Source organism: Myodes glareolus, chromosome 2 (assembly GCF_982192425.1).
Source record: "Myodes glareolus chromosome 2, mMyoGla1.1, whole genome shotgun sequence".
Lineage (NCBI taxonomy): Eukaryota > Metazoa > Chordata > Mammalia > Rodentia > Cricetidae > Myodes > Myodes glareolus.
The window spans coordinates 117,463,319-117,475,738 of NC_142027.1; the positions used below are offsets into that span (position 1 = coordinate 117,463,319).

A 12,420-nucleotide genomic window follows, 5' to 3' on the forward strand; every position below is an offset into this window, starting at 1 on the left:
GGAAGGAACAAATCCTCTGCTCCTCAGTGGTCCTGTTTACAATAGAGCAGGTGGCCTGTGTTTGTGTATGTGGCCCGGCATTTGATGGCCGCGGTAAAAGGTCCATCAATTAATCATGGCTTTTGTTCCCATCTTCCTACACAACTCAGTTAATTAAAGCTAGGCACGAAGTGATAGCCTAGCTCTGCGCTCAATTCTGCCACGCACGTCCTCTCAAAACTGTTATCCGGCCGGACCACTTTTGAATTAATAATCCCAGCTCCTGGGAAGCCTCAGAGAGCAGTTTCCCACGCTTTGCAGCCGTGAGCAGACTATTCAGCCAGCCAGGTGGGACATTAGACCTCGCATAGGAACCAGAATGGTGAGAGAGAAGCCAGTTAACTGATTCTATGCAGAGACACCCCCCCCCCAAGTTCATGGAATGTATCATGGAATTACTGTTCTAATAACACATAGACTTAGGGGCTGAGGAGATGGCTTAGTGGTTAATAACTTGCCAAGGAAACACAAAAAGCAGAGTTTGGGTCTCCAGAATGCACAGAAATGCTGGGTGTGCCCGGCAGCCGCCCACCCCGTAATTCCAGTCCCAGAGGGTTGAGCCAGGAAACTCCAGCGCAAGTCAGCTAGCAAGATGAGCAGTATCGGTGAGCTCTGGGTTTGATTAACAGAAGCTGCCTCAATGAAAGAGGTGGAAGAGCAAAAGAGGACGATTCCTGATATCAGCCTTGGGCTTCCACATGCACTCAATGCACTCATGCACACACATGTAAAGATACAGACACACACATTCCTGAAAATGGGAAAAGAAAAAAAAAACCCATAGGCTTGGGGAAGGTTCCTGTAACTTGAGCAAGTTAGAATGATTTCTGTCATCTTGTTTCTACTATTCTTTTTTGTTTGTTTGTTTGTTTGTTTGTTTGTTTGTTTTTCAAGACAGGGTTTCTCTGTAGCTTTGGAGCCTGTTCTGGAACTAACTCTTGTAGACTAGGCTGGCCCCGAACTCACAAAGATATGCCTGCTTTTGCCTCCCAAGTGCTGGGATTAAAGGCGTGCGTGGTTTTCTTGAGAGGCTCGTGTGGCAGAGGGAGGAGTAGAGTGCTTGGTATTCTAAGGAGGATGTCAGGTGACAATCCTGACACATCTCTGCCAGGTAGAGGGTCACACTGGAGGATTACACTTTGGTGTACTTTCTCTCTGTGTGTGTGTGGTGTGCATGTGTGGTATGTGTACTGCCTCTGTGGCTCCAGGGTTGAGGCCAGACATTGCTGTTGATTGTCTCCCTTGATTGTGTTCCACCTTAGGTTTTGAAGAGGGGGGGTCTCACTTGAACCAGGAGCTAGCTAGCTCCAGGGGTTCCTCGATCCGGGGTGCTGGCATTACAGGTGGGCTGTGGTGTTTATGTAGGTTTTAGGTATCTGAGCTCCGGCATGGTCTTCACATTTTTGTGAGCCATCTCCTCCACCTTGTGCTTAAAAAAAGTGTATTATCATTATTGATTGCTTGTACATGTGAGTGCGTGTGTGTGTGTGTGTGTGTGTGTGTGTGTGCATGTGTGTGTTTGTGGAGGCCAGAGGGAAACCTAGTTGATCCTCAGAATCCATAAGCTTTGCTGCTCATCTGTCTCTCCAGTGTAGGCATTACAAGTGTGTACTGGTATGCCTCCTTTTCTGTTTTTTTTTTTTTTTAAATTTTTTAAATTGTGTGTTCTGGGAACCAAACCCCAGTCTCTCGAAAGAGCAACACGTGCTCTTAACTGCTGAGTCATCCCTCCAGCCCTATACTGCTATTTTTTTGACTCATCAAATTTCATAAATAAACAATAGCACTTTGTGCAGTGACAGTTGATTGGTTCTCTGGCAAGGACAGTTTTGTCTTTCAGGGAAAACTCTGTCTTGTGAAAGGGAGAGTTGGTTGCGTCTGGCTTTAGGGTTACTGCTCAGTCGTCCACTCTGGGAATTACCTGCCTAGAATATAGATAAGATGAGGTTGGGAAGCCCTTGAAGGGATGAGGAGTTACCCATTACCCACACGACCTACATGCACGGTCAAGTCAACAGTTAGCATTGACGTTATTGTCATGCAACATATTAGCTGCAGACTCAGCCAGCAGCAGAGATTGCAGCTCTTCTTCACTGCATGGCTCTTAAATTTTCCTTGAGTTATTCATCCCCTCTCTTTTTGATTATACCATCTTCAATTCATATATTAATACTTACAGCTTACACCGAGCCTGGCGGTGCAGCCTTCCCGCCTTAGACCTTCCTTAGATCCTCTAGCCCCTCCCCAAAGTCACATACAATTAGGGAAGAATTGCATACAGTTGGTTGGGATAAGTGGCTAGATATTCAGGCGAGGGTCCCAGGACCCTTCTTTCAAGGGAACATCAAAAGTCAATGAGCCCAGCTGGGATGATCTTTTGTGAGCAGGCCCAGTTGAATTCCCAACCCCACCCTGGCACACATTTCTTTGCAATATCAAGGTTTTTTATGTCTTGTTTTGTTTGCATACACACTTCTGCTTTGGATAGCTCACGGAGGTCAGGGGACAGCTTTCAGGAGTTGGTTTTCTCCTTCTACCATGTGGGGTCCCAGGAATGGAAGTATCTCTTACCCACTGAATCTCATCACCAAATCTCGAGTTTTAAGCTTTTCTATTGGTTTTAGACATCTAGACAGGAGGTTTAGTTTGAATTAAGAGTCATTAAGAGTCAGTCTTGGATTGCGGAGGCGGGGGGTGCTGCTTGATCCTGGAGAGAAGTCTAAAAAATCTTAGTAGGTGTCAGAGGTGGGCTCAGTCTAGATGGCTGGGAGGGAACTGTGGAGGCTTCTGGGGCTACGGGAGGGAGGGAGGCCTTTGCTCTGGATTAGCCTTTTATCAACTTGGTATTTCCGGTCTCGTACTTAAGTGAGGCTGGTGTGGGGTGTGTTCAAACACAGGGCACCTTCAGAATCCGGAGGAACGCCCACAGAGAGATTTATTTCTCTGTTTCTACTATGGTGACCTCTTGTGGGCTCTGTCTGCCCCCTCTTCATCTGGAGTACTTTCATTAAATAGCTCCAGAGAGCAAGCCTTGTCTCCTGTCTAGACGGCCCTTCCTGCACGTCCTCCTCACACATCTTCCTAATCTTATTAAATCCCAGCTTCAGTTGAAATTATACACGAATGTCCTGCCCTTATCCACCAGCCCCGAGTCCTGGAAGGACCGGATCTCATTCACCATTGGTCTGGGGACCGCCAGGCCGGGCAGAGGTGTACAGCAAGCGCTTGCTTAATTGACAGAAATTGAATCTCAGCCACACAGAAGGGTTTTCAGTTCTGAAGTCTGAGATAAAGTCTGGCTGTCTTTGTTCTTCCTGTCACTCACACTGTTTTAATTCCTGCCCGGGTCACTTGCAAGCCTGCTGATGAAACCCAGGGTTATTCAAGTTGTCATCTTATCCCCTTGACGCCAGACAGTTGAAAAAAAATCTTGTTTTAGCCAAATAAAAGGGAAAAGAAACAATGTCCGATACTTGTTTATCTCAATTAGAGGGTCTCAAAGGAGACAAGAGAGAGTTTATTCTGGAGCCAAATATCAGTGACCATGGCCTGGGAGTTCCTGGTCAGGTCACCACGAGTTCCAACGGTTTAACAGTTTCATGAAGTTTTGTAGTGACAAAGTCATAAATAAGGCAAGTTGCTTTTCAGACTCACTGGGGGAAGCATCAGGTAGGCGGGTTGTAGCAAAGACGGAAAACCTCTGCTGCCCAGGCCTCACGAGCTGCCAGACGGATGTCTCTCTTAGCCTTTTGGTTGATAGAAAGGAGGGGTTTCCAATCTGTTTATACATTCAGAAGGATCCAATACATTTATACTGATTGCCATGCTGTTAGCTCATGTACAAAGGTAGGTTATAAATGTCTATTTATAAGGGGACTAAAGATGGCCCAAAGTAAATTATAACTGGACTCTGGACCTGCGACATCCCAACCTCTCCTCAATTATGGGGCCTCTAACCAGTGAACCGGGCTTGCGGAAGGACGGTGCAAAGTGCCCTTCTGGTCACGGGTGACACGCGGATTATTTCTGTTCTGTGATACCTGATGGCTAAATGGGCATCTCCGCATGGTTTTTGTTTTTTTATTGATTTTTATTTATTTGTCTCATGAAAATACTTTCAGGATGATCAGTCATGTTTTGATAATAAGGGCCAAGAGTGGAACAAGTCCCATGTTGACTTGTATGCCACTCCTCCCCAACCCCGTTGTCATTCGGGTAATGAGCCAAATTCAAATCAGCATGATCTACAAGAGACCTTCCTTGGAAGGGCTATGCAGGAGTTATATGGTTTTCCGTAGTTACCAACCAGGAAATCTCAGTGATGAAAAAGGAAGTTCCAGACTGGGAGGGCTGAGAGTCTAGTCACTCTCTCAGCTGCTATTGACACTGGAAGAGTAACATCACCCGTGACTTCCCTGCCCCTCAGGTATGGGGGAATGTGGAAGAGACTAAAAGCCGACCAGGAGACACTTCTGCCTGCAGAAGCTCATGTGTGCTTTCTCCTGCTCTTTAGAAATGACCCGACACACCTGAAAACTGCAGGTGCTCAAGACCATTTGACAACCCAACACGGGGAAGACTCCCACGTGTCCAGGCGCAGGGAACCCAGCCGCAGTGCTTGGTGGTAAGTGGTCCTCTGGCCTTTCGGAAACTCTGGCTTTCCTGTGTCGTATAAGGGCTGTGTCTGGGCCTCGTGGTTCGGCAGTTTAGTTAAGACAGATTTATCGAGTGTCAGTTACGTCTCTGGTTTGGGAAGGTCAAGTGAAGAACACTGTGGAGCAAGGAACATTCAGACAAGCGTGACCTCCAGGTGTTAGGCACTGGAGTATGTTGGGGGGGGGGTGTTCCTCAGAATGAGTGAGAAGACTCAGGAAATTCACGTTCAAGTCTGCCCTGAAGCTCAATCATTACTCAGGAGTCAGCGACGCACACGGAGTAGTTCAGAAGAAAGGCAATTTCTTTGGGGTAGCATTTGGTTTGAGGCTTCCCGTGCAGAGAGAGGTGTGGCCTAAACCCAGGGAAGTTCACACTGTGACCAAGAGATGGGGTTAAGAGGTAAAATGGCAGTTGCCTCTGCTCCCACAAGCAGGCTTGCACCCCGAAAGTGGTGGAGCAGGCCCCGATGGCAGCTATACTCGCCCCGTTTGCATTTGGGTTGTGAAGCAGGAAGCAAGCCAGCGGAACTTGCCTGTGTCTGAAGTGAGGTGAGGCTCTGGCAGAATCAAATGGTGGTGAGTTTCAGACTCCAGGCAGCAGGATGGCAGGAGAGGAGATGATGTCTCATGGTAGACACAGCAGCTGCAGAGGAGCAGGTGATGGCCATGGTGGAGATGGTGATGATACTGACGGTGATTGGTATAGTGGTGCTCATAGTGGCAATACGATGATGTTGATGGTATTGATGGTGGTAATGATGGTGATGATGTTGACAGTGGTGATGTTGGTGCTACTGATGATGCTGATGGTGATGATGCTGATGGTGATTGGTGTAGTGGTGCTCATAGTGGCAATACGATGATGTTGATGGTAATGATGGTGATGATGTTGACAGTGGTGATGGTGATGCTACTGATGATGCTGATGGTGATTGGTAGTAGTGGCGCTCACAGTGGCAATATGAGGGTGGTGATGATGATGATGTTGATGGTGATAATGATGGTGATGATGTTGACAGTGGTGATGGTGATGCTACTGATGATGCTGATGGTGATGATGCTGATGGTGATTGGTAGTAGTAGCGCTCACAGTGGCAATATGAGGGTGGTGATGATGTTGATGGTGATAATGATGGTGATGATGTTGACAGTGGTGATGGTGATGCTACTGATGATGGTGACAGTGGTGATACTGATGGGGATGATGGTGAGGACAGTGACAATATTGATGGGAATGACAGTAATGGTGATGACAGTGCTGTGGAGAAAGGGACCCAGACACTGTGTGCTTCATGCACTTGAACTCACACCTGATCCTCTGATTTCTTTTGCCCCACGAGGAGGCAGAAATGGTCTGTTCTGTGGCTCTCAGCTGCTTTGAATGCAGGACGTGTGCTCGGTAAACATTTAGCTCCCATGATGAGAAAGCCGCAAATCTCAATGAACAAGGAAAGGAGATATCCTCCAAGGAGGGACCTGCCTGGAAAACACTATGTAATTTTAAATTTTTATCATTGACTCTATAATGGCATCAAATTAATTCCACGGTAGATATCATTTACAGCGAGTCGTCGTTTGTCCTAAAAGGCCTGAAGGAGTCATGAAGACTGCTGTAGAGGGGGGCTGACTTGGCTCAAGGAGGGAGTCAAAATTTCTCCATTTTTTCCCCCAAGTGTGTCCATTATTTGCCGGCTCCAAGGCAAGATATGTAACAGTTACCCTGTTGTGTTATCTCAGGCATCACAGAAGAATATTTTGAAGGTTCATTATTTTTGAATGTTTTCACGTTTTGGTTGTTCTGGAGCTGAGAGCTCTAGGGTGGACTGGACTGATAGGGTGTATGAATTTTTTTTGGAGGTGGGTGCCAGATTGTTGCCCATTTGAACAGAACACACATGACCGAGAGCTGCATCTTCACATAGCTTTGCTCTCACTTTGAAGGGTATAGAACGTCTGAGTTACTTAACCTTGAAAAGAAAGTGAGAAGCTAGATTCCGTAGCTTTTAGAAACAGGCGGTCTTACCCATTGACCCAGAGACTAGAGAGGGGCTGCTCAGTTGACTGAAGCGTGCCTCAGTCCTGAAGGCTGTCGTGGACCGTCCCACTTGAGCATGCCTTCCCGATCACTAGGCATTAGGGTCTCCCAGGGCAGAGTTTTATAATCTGTAAGGAACATGATTGTCAACACTGTTGCAAACATGCCTTCAAGCAGAGATCAGGGCTCCCTGGTGGGTTGAAAAAAATGTTAAAATGTTTATGCGCCCGCCCGAGCTGGAAAAGCTGTGGCGTCCACATCTCTTTCACAGAAGCGCGATGTGTGTTGTGTGTCTGCAGCTGTAAATAATTTACCCTGTCTTATTTCAAAGGCAACAGAAGTGCCAGAAAAAAGAAATCACGTTTTGCAGAGAGGCGTGAGAATAGAAATGTTAAAGCGCCCCTGGATAGCTTCCCCGTTGCTCATCCCGCTGACTACCACAACCACAATCAGACTTTGGTATTTCTTTGCTGAAGTTGTAGTCCCAAAGACACAAATATGCAAGTGGCGTGGTTAGTGTTAGATGATAAAATGGGCGAGGGTTAATCTTTCCGGTTTGTGCTTGGACGTGTGGTGTACACAGTCTAACATTACCTGCTGGTGTTTGCTACAGGAGCTGGGCAAACATTTGTTAAGATAGGGCTATCTGACTGCAGCAGGAAATGCCCCCCACACACCCTGTGCTTGAGAACCTTGAAGTACACCATCTGTCATTTACCCTTCTGATAAGCCGTCCAGTGCCGGTCTCCTGGCTTGATGGACAACCACTACCCGCTGGATGTCATGATCTCAGCAAGCAGAGGTTAGACCCACGCATTGAGTTGGAGTGGGGAGGGGGAGAGAGATCAAGAGATCATTTCTTCTGTCTCTACAGAATTAGAGGGTTTTCTGTTTGGTCAAGTCATCCCCACAAACCTGACATTTTCTGGAATGTTCTGCAGGCAACAAAAAGAAACAACAGTGATTAACAAACTTCCTTGTATTAATGGGGAAAAATATAACCCTTCACCATGGGGATGTGTTCAGAGACCCCCCTCCAGGGTGTCATGGAATTCTGAACCCTACACTTACTCTGTTTGTTCTGTGTTGGCTCGTGACCAAACTTAATTTACAAATGAGCAACAGGAGCCCAAACCTGCGTTTGATCCCCAGCTCCAAAACATTAATCAATAAAGCACATGGCAGATTAGCAGTCGACAACAAAATGGAGCAGCCATAGCAATATCCCGCAGTGAATGTTATTTAAAACTTATAATTTCAAGAATTTTCTGTTAAATATTTTAAAATTGTGGTAGGTGTGAATAACTGTGGCTGGGTTGGGGTGGGGTTAGGGGGCATTACTGTAGAATTATTAGAAAAATCCTCACTTCCTTGGGAGGTGGAGGAAGAGGATGGAGAGTTCAGGGTCAGTCTCTGCTATATAAGTCTTGAACTATATAAGTTCAAGGCCAGCCTGGGCTATGCAACGCACTGTTTCAAAGTCTCTGTGTGTGTGTGTGTGTGTGCGCTGCGGTTAGAGGTGAGGAGGTGGAGAGTATGCTGACTAGTAACCTAGTCAGTGTTTTCAAAGTTTCTTCTTTCCATATATTTGCATTTATGAATTATCTCATTAAACAACGTGGCATTTAACGGTGGGCACGCTCAGGGAGCTATGTCTGAGAAGCGCGGACCCTGTCTCCTCTGTCCTCAAGATGGACCCTGTGATGCCTTGGGTTACTTGCTATACAGTGGCTGCTTCCTGAGGCCCAAAACCACCAATCTAGGCTGAGTTCTTGGTGGGTGGTTTGATGAGAACCCCAGACCTTCTGGTCTGATCATAATGTCGTTTGGGCAGAAGCATCTAGTTTAAGTGGCTTTTTATGTCATTATTCTTCCTGGATAAAGCAATTATCCTTTTCAAATCTGATTCTGTTTACTCCTTTTCCTTAAGTAGACAAGACAGCATGGAGTGACTGTGTACATGTTAGAGACGGTGTCTGCCGCAGGTAGATGGGTTGTTCGTGACTTCCTGTGAGGGGGTGAGTGAGGATGTCTGGCCTGCAGGCCTGGGGTGCTCATGGCTCTGGGTTTGCCTCAAGGGCAGTGAAGAGTAAAAGGGAGAGGGAAGAAAGAAAGGAGACACAGTGCTTTGGTTAGGATTTCTATTGCTGTGATAAAACACCATGACCAAAAAGCAAGTTGGGGAGGAAGGAGTTTATTTGGCTTACACTTCCATATTGCTGGTCATCACTGAAGGAAGTCAGGACAGGAAATCAAATAGGCAGGAACCTGGAGGCAGGAATTGATACAGAGGCCATGGAGGATGCTGTCCTGACTTGCTCCTCATGGCTTGTTCAGCCTGTTTTCTTTCTTTTTTTAATTGTTTTTCTTGAGCTATACATTTTTCTCCATTTACCTCCCTTTCTCCCCTCTCCCCTTCTGTTCTTCCCTGTGACTGCCACACTCCCAATTTACTCAGGAGATCTTGTCTTTTTCTCCTTCCTATGTAGATCCATGTACATCTCTCTTAGGGTCCTCTTTGTTGTCCAGGGTTGTGGACTGTAGGCTGGTTTTTCTTTGCTTTATTATTTTTTAAAAGTCACTTATGAGTGAGTACATATCATATTTGTTTTTCTATGTCTGGATTACCTCACTCAATATGGTTATTTGTAGATTCATCCATTTGCCTGCAAATTTCAAGATGTCATTCTTTTTTACTGCTGAATAGTACTCCATTGTGTAACTATACCACATTGTCTTTATCCATTCTTCTGTTGAAGGGCATCTAGGTTCTTTCCAGGTTCTGGCTATTATGAATCATTCAGCCTGCTTTCTTATAGAACCAGGGACTACCAGCCCAGGGTTGGTACACTCACCATGGGCTGGGCCCTTCCCCATCAAAATCACTGGTTAAGAAAATGCTCTAGAGCCAGATCTTATGGAGGCGTTTTCTTAATTGAGGTTCCCTGCTTTCAGATGACTCTAGCTTGTGTCAAGTTGACATAAAACTAGCCAGGACACATCCTGAGAAGAGAAGAATATGTGTTTGACGGGAGTGGTGGTGAGGACTCTGAAGTTGGCAGAATCCCATGGCAGGAGGTCATTTTGTGCCTTGGAGAGAGGCCTCAGGTAACGCAGACTGGCCTTGAACACCCGATTCTCCTGCCTTCACCACCAAGTGCGTGGACTACAGATGTATGCTGCCATCTCTGGTTTTATGTGGTGTTGGATCGAATCCAGGGCTTTGAGTATCTAGTGCTAGGCAAGTACTCTACTGACTGAGCCACACCTCAGCCCCTAAAGATCTTGCTGCCGCTTGCTCCCCACTCGCTCTTGACAAAGAAGATCCGGGACCACAGACGACTGACTTGTTTTTCTTTGTTCTGTAGACTAGGAAGGAATGAGGTTGCAGATGTGGCTGCCTATATAGGTTTCTGGGGTCACGACACCCAGTGGCATCGCTAATGTTAAGGGCTTTAGCTGGCTACTGGTGAAAAACCAGCTCAAAAGCCCCACAGGCAAAGACCGTAGGCCTGGGAGTTAATTGACCTCTTTAACTGAAATGGGTGTTCTCCGGTTCTGGAACGGCTTGAGCCAGGAGCCCAAAGACTGTCTGGGAAAAGCAAGCTCCTTCCTCTTTTAGGCTGGCTTTGCTTTAAGAGCCCCTTAATGAGTACTTTGCACACAGGCCTGGCACACTGTCACCTTCTGTTGACAGGCAGGGGAAAGGTACCATCATCGTGTGGTCTCCACACTTGTCCCTCAAGGGATAGTGTCCCCACTCTTCGTAGGCATCTGTCAAAGAACCTGTCTCCCGGGTCCATGCAGAAGCTCAGGGGAGCCAGAATGTAAGGGCGTCGAGACCATCCTTCAAACGAGGGCGGCCATACTTCTTAGGGTGCCATGGGGGATAGGTTATTCTCATATCTTTATAAAATACTGCACTTGTGTGTGTGTGTGAGTGTGTGTGTATGTGTGTGTATACACTGTGGCTTTTGTGTGGAGGTCAGAGGACAGCTTGTGGGAGCTTGTTCTTTCCATTCATAATATAGACCTCAGGGATCAATCTCAAGTGGTTATGCTGGGCAGCAAGTTCTCTTCCCTGCTGAGCATCTTGCCAACCCCTAGCTATCTGTCTTATGAAGGGAACTCATTGAAGAATTTGGAAGGGCAAGTATCAGAGAAGCCTTAAGAATCCAGAGAGCCCTGTCAGCACAGGGACCTTCTGGGTGGTCCTGCAGGATGGCCCCCTCACCACTTTCTGTCTTTGGGTCCTGCTGCTCAAGGATTAAATTCAAAGGGGTGTGACACAATCCTCTGTGGGCTGGGGAGGGGACCCGGCTGCACTCTCACCGGACCATCCCCAAGCCAAAGGAGTGAGCCATGCCTCTCGCCCTGTCTCTTGGATTCAGGAGCTGCATGTTCTTCTAGGATGCTGTCTTAGTTAGGGTTACAGTTGCTGTGATAAAGGACCAGAACAACGTGGGGAGGAAATGGTTTAGTCTGCTCACGATTCCATCATCAAAAGCAGTGAGGGCAGGAACTCAAGCAGGACAGGAACCAGGAGGCAGGAGCTGATGCACAGCCATGGAGGATGCTGCTTACTGGCTTGCTCCCCATGGCTTGCTCATACATACATACATACATACATACATACATACACACACATGCATACATACACACACATACATACAGAAAGCAGCCTGGTGGTACTCTAAGGACAGCTATGGCTTACAAGGCAGAGTGACTTACAAGTCTGTTCATATCGATTGGGGGGTGGGGGAAATTCATGGTTAATGAGTAGCCAGCATCTCAGGCCTGTAGCCTGGTTCCTGGGTGACACAGGGAGAGGGTCCTGCATTCTGGGGCAGAAGTGTGCAATTCAGAGACTGTGTGGGAAATGAGGAGGAGGAGCTGAGCTGTAGTCACCTTAGCCCTCCTCGTGGGAGTGAGAGAGGCAGCTGTCATCCTTCTGGCATCTGTGGACCTGGGGAATCTGTTAGGGGAATCACAGGCAGATCTCGGTAGGAAGCCTGCCACTTCCTCAACTGTAGCTTTGAGCAATGGGAGGCTGCGTGGCCTGATCAGCTTCTCGCTCAGAGGCCTTATCCCTCAACAGCTGTAGACCGGAGCTTCTGGACACCGCTGTCTTTATGCATTATTTAAAAAGGGTAATTAACACCGCGTGTGACATTTTAGCCTCCTGTCTCTAAAGACTTTGTGTTGATGGCATTCAAGGGGAGGGAGTGTAGTGGGGCTCCCTGAGGGCTGCTGGGGGGCAGAGACAGGGGCTTCTTAGACACGGTCAGACAGCCTGGAGGTGGATACCGTTACCTCAGCAGTTTCAAAACTGCTCTAGGGACCAGGGAGCCCTCCTAGGAGAGCCACGCCGCATACCCACCTCAGAGTTCTAAAACGACCAGGAAATCTGCAGCTCCACCCACCTGTCCTGGCAAGGTTTCCTAACAGCTGGCCATATATATCTCCAGGCAACGGAGACAGCTAAGCTACTCCTGTTTGAAAGGTCACCAATATACAGGTTCAAGAGGCACACTTAGTCAGAGTATGGAGGGGGGTAAGGTAGTTAATTGGATCCAGCACTCTGGAGGGACAAATAGCAGCATGGTGTGGGGGCTCTGAGGAGAGAGATCGGGCCCTGGTGATGAAGTGGGAGTCTCTTCTACCTTTCTGAGGGTAAGGGTTTCACAGAAG

The 12,420-nt window shown here is 47.4% G+C and overlaps 1 protein-coding gene across 7 annotated transcripts in view; it reads left to right on the forward strand.

Moving 5' to 3' along the window:
- The window catches only part of Rimbp2 (RIMS binding protein 2), a 190,343-nt gene that overhangs the window by 48,890 nt on the left and 129,033 nt on the right, over nt 1-12,420 (forward strand). For all 7 annotated transcript variants that reach the window (XM_087903610.1, XM_087903611.1, XM_087903607.1 and 4 more), the window contains exon 2: nt 4,553-4,663. The gene's annotated coding sequence lies outside the window, so the exon portion shown is untranslated. The remainder of the gene's footprint in view (nt 1-4,552; nt 4,664-12,420) is intronic.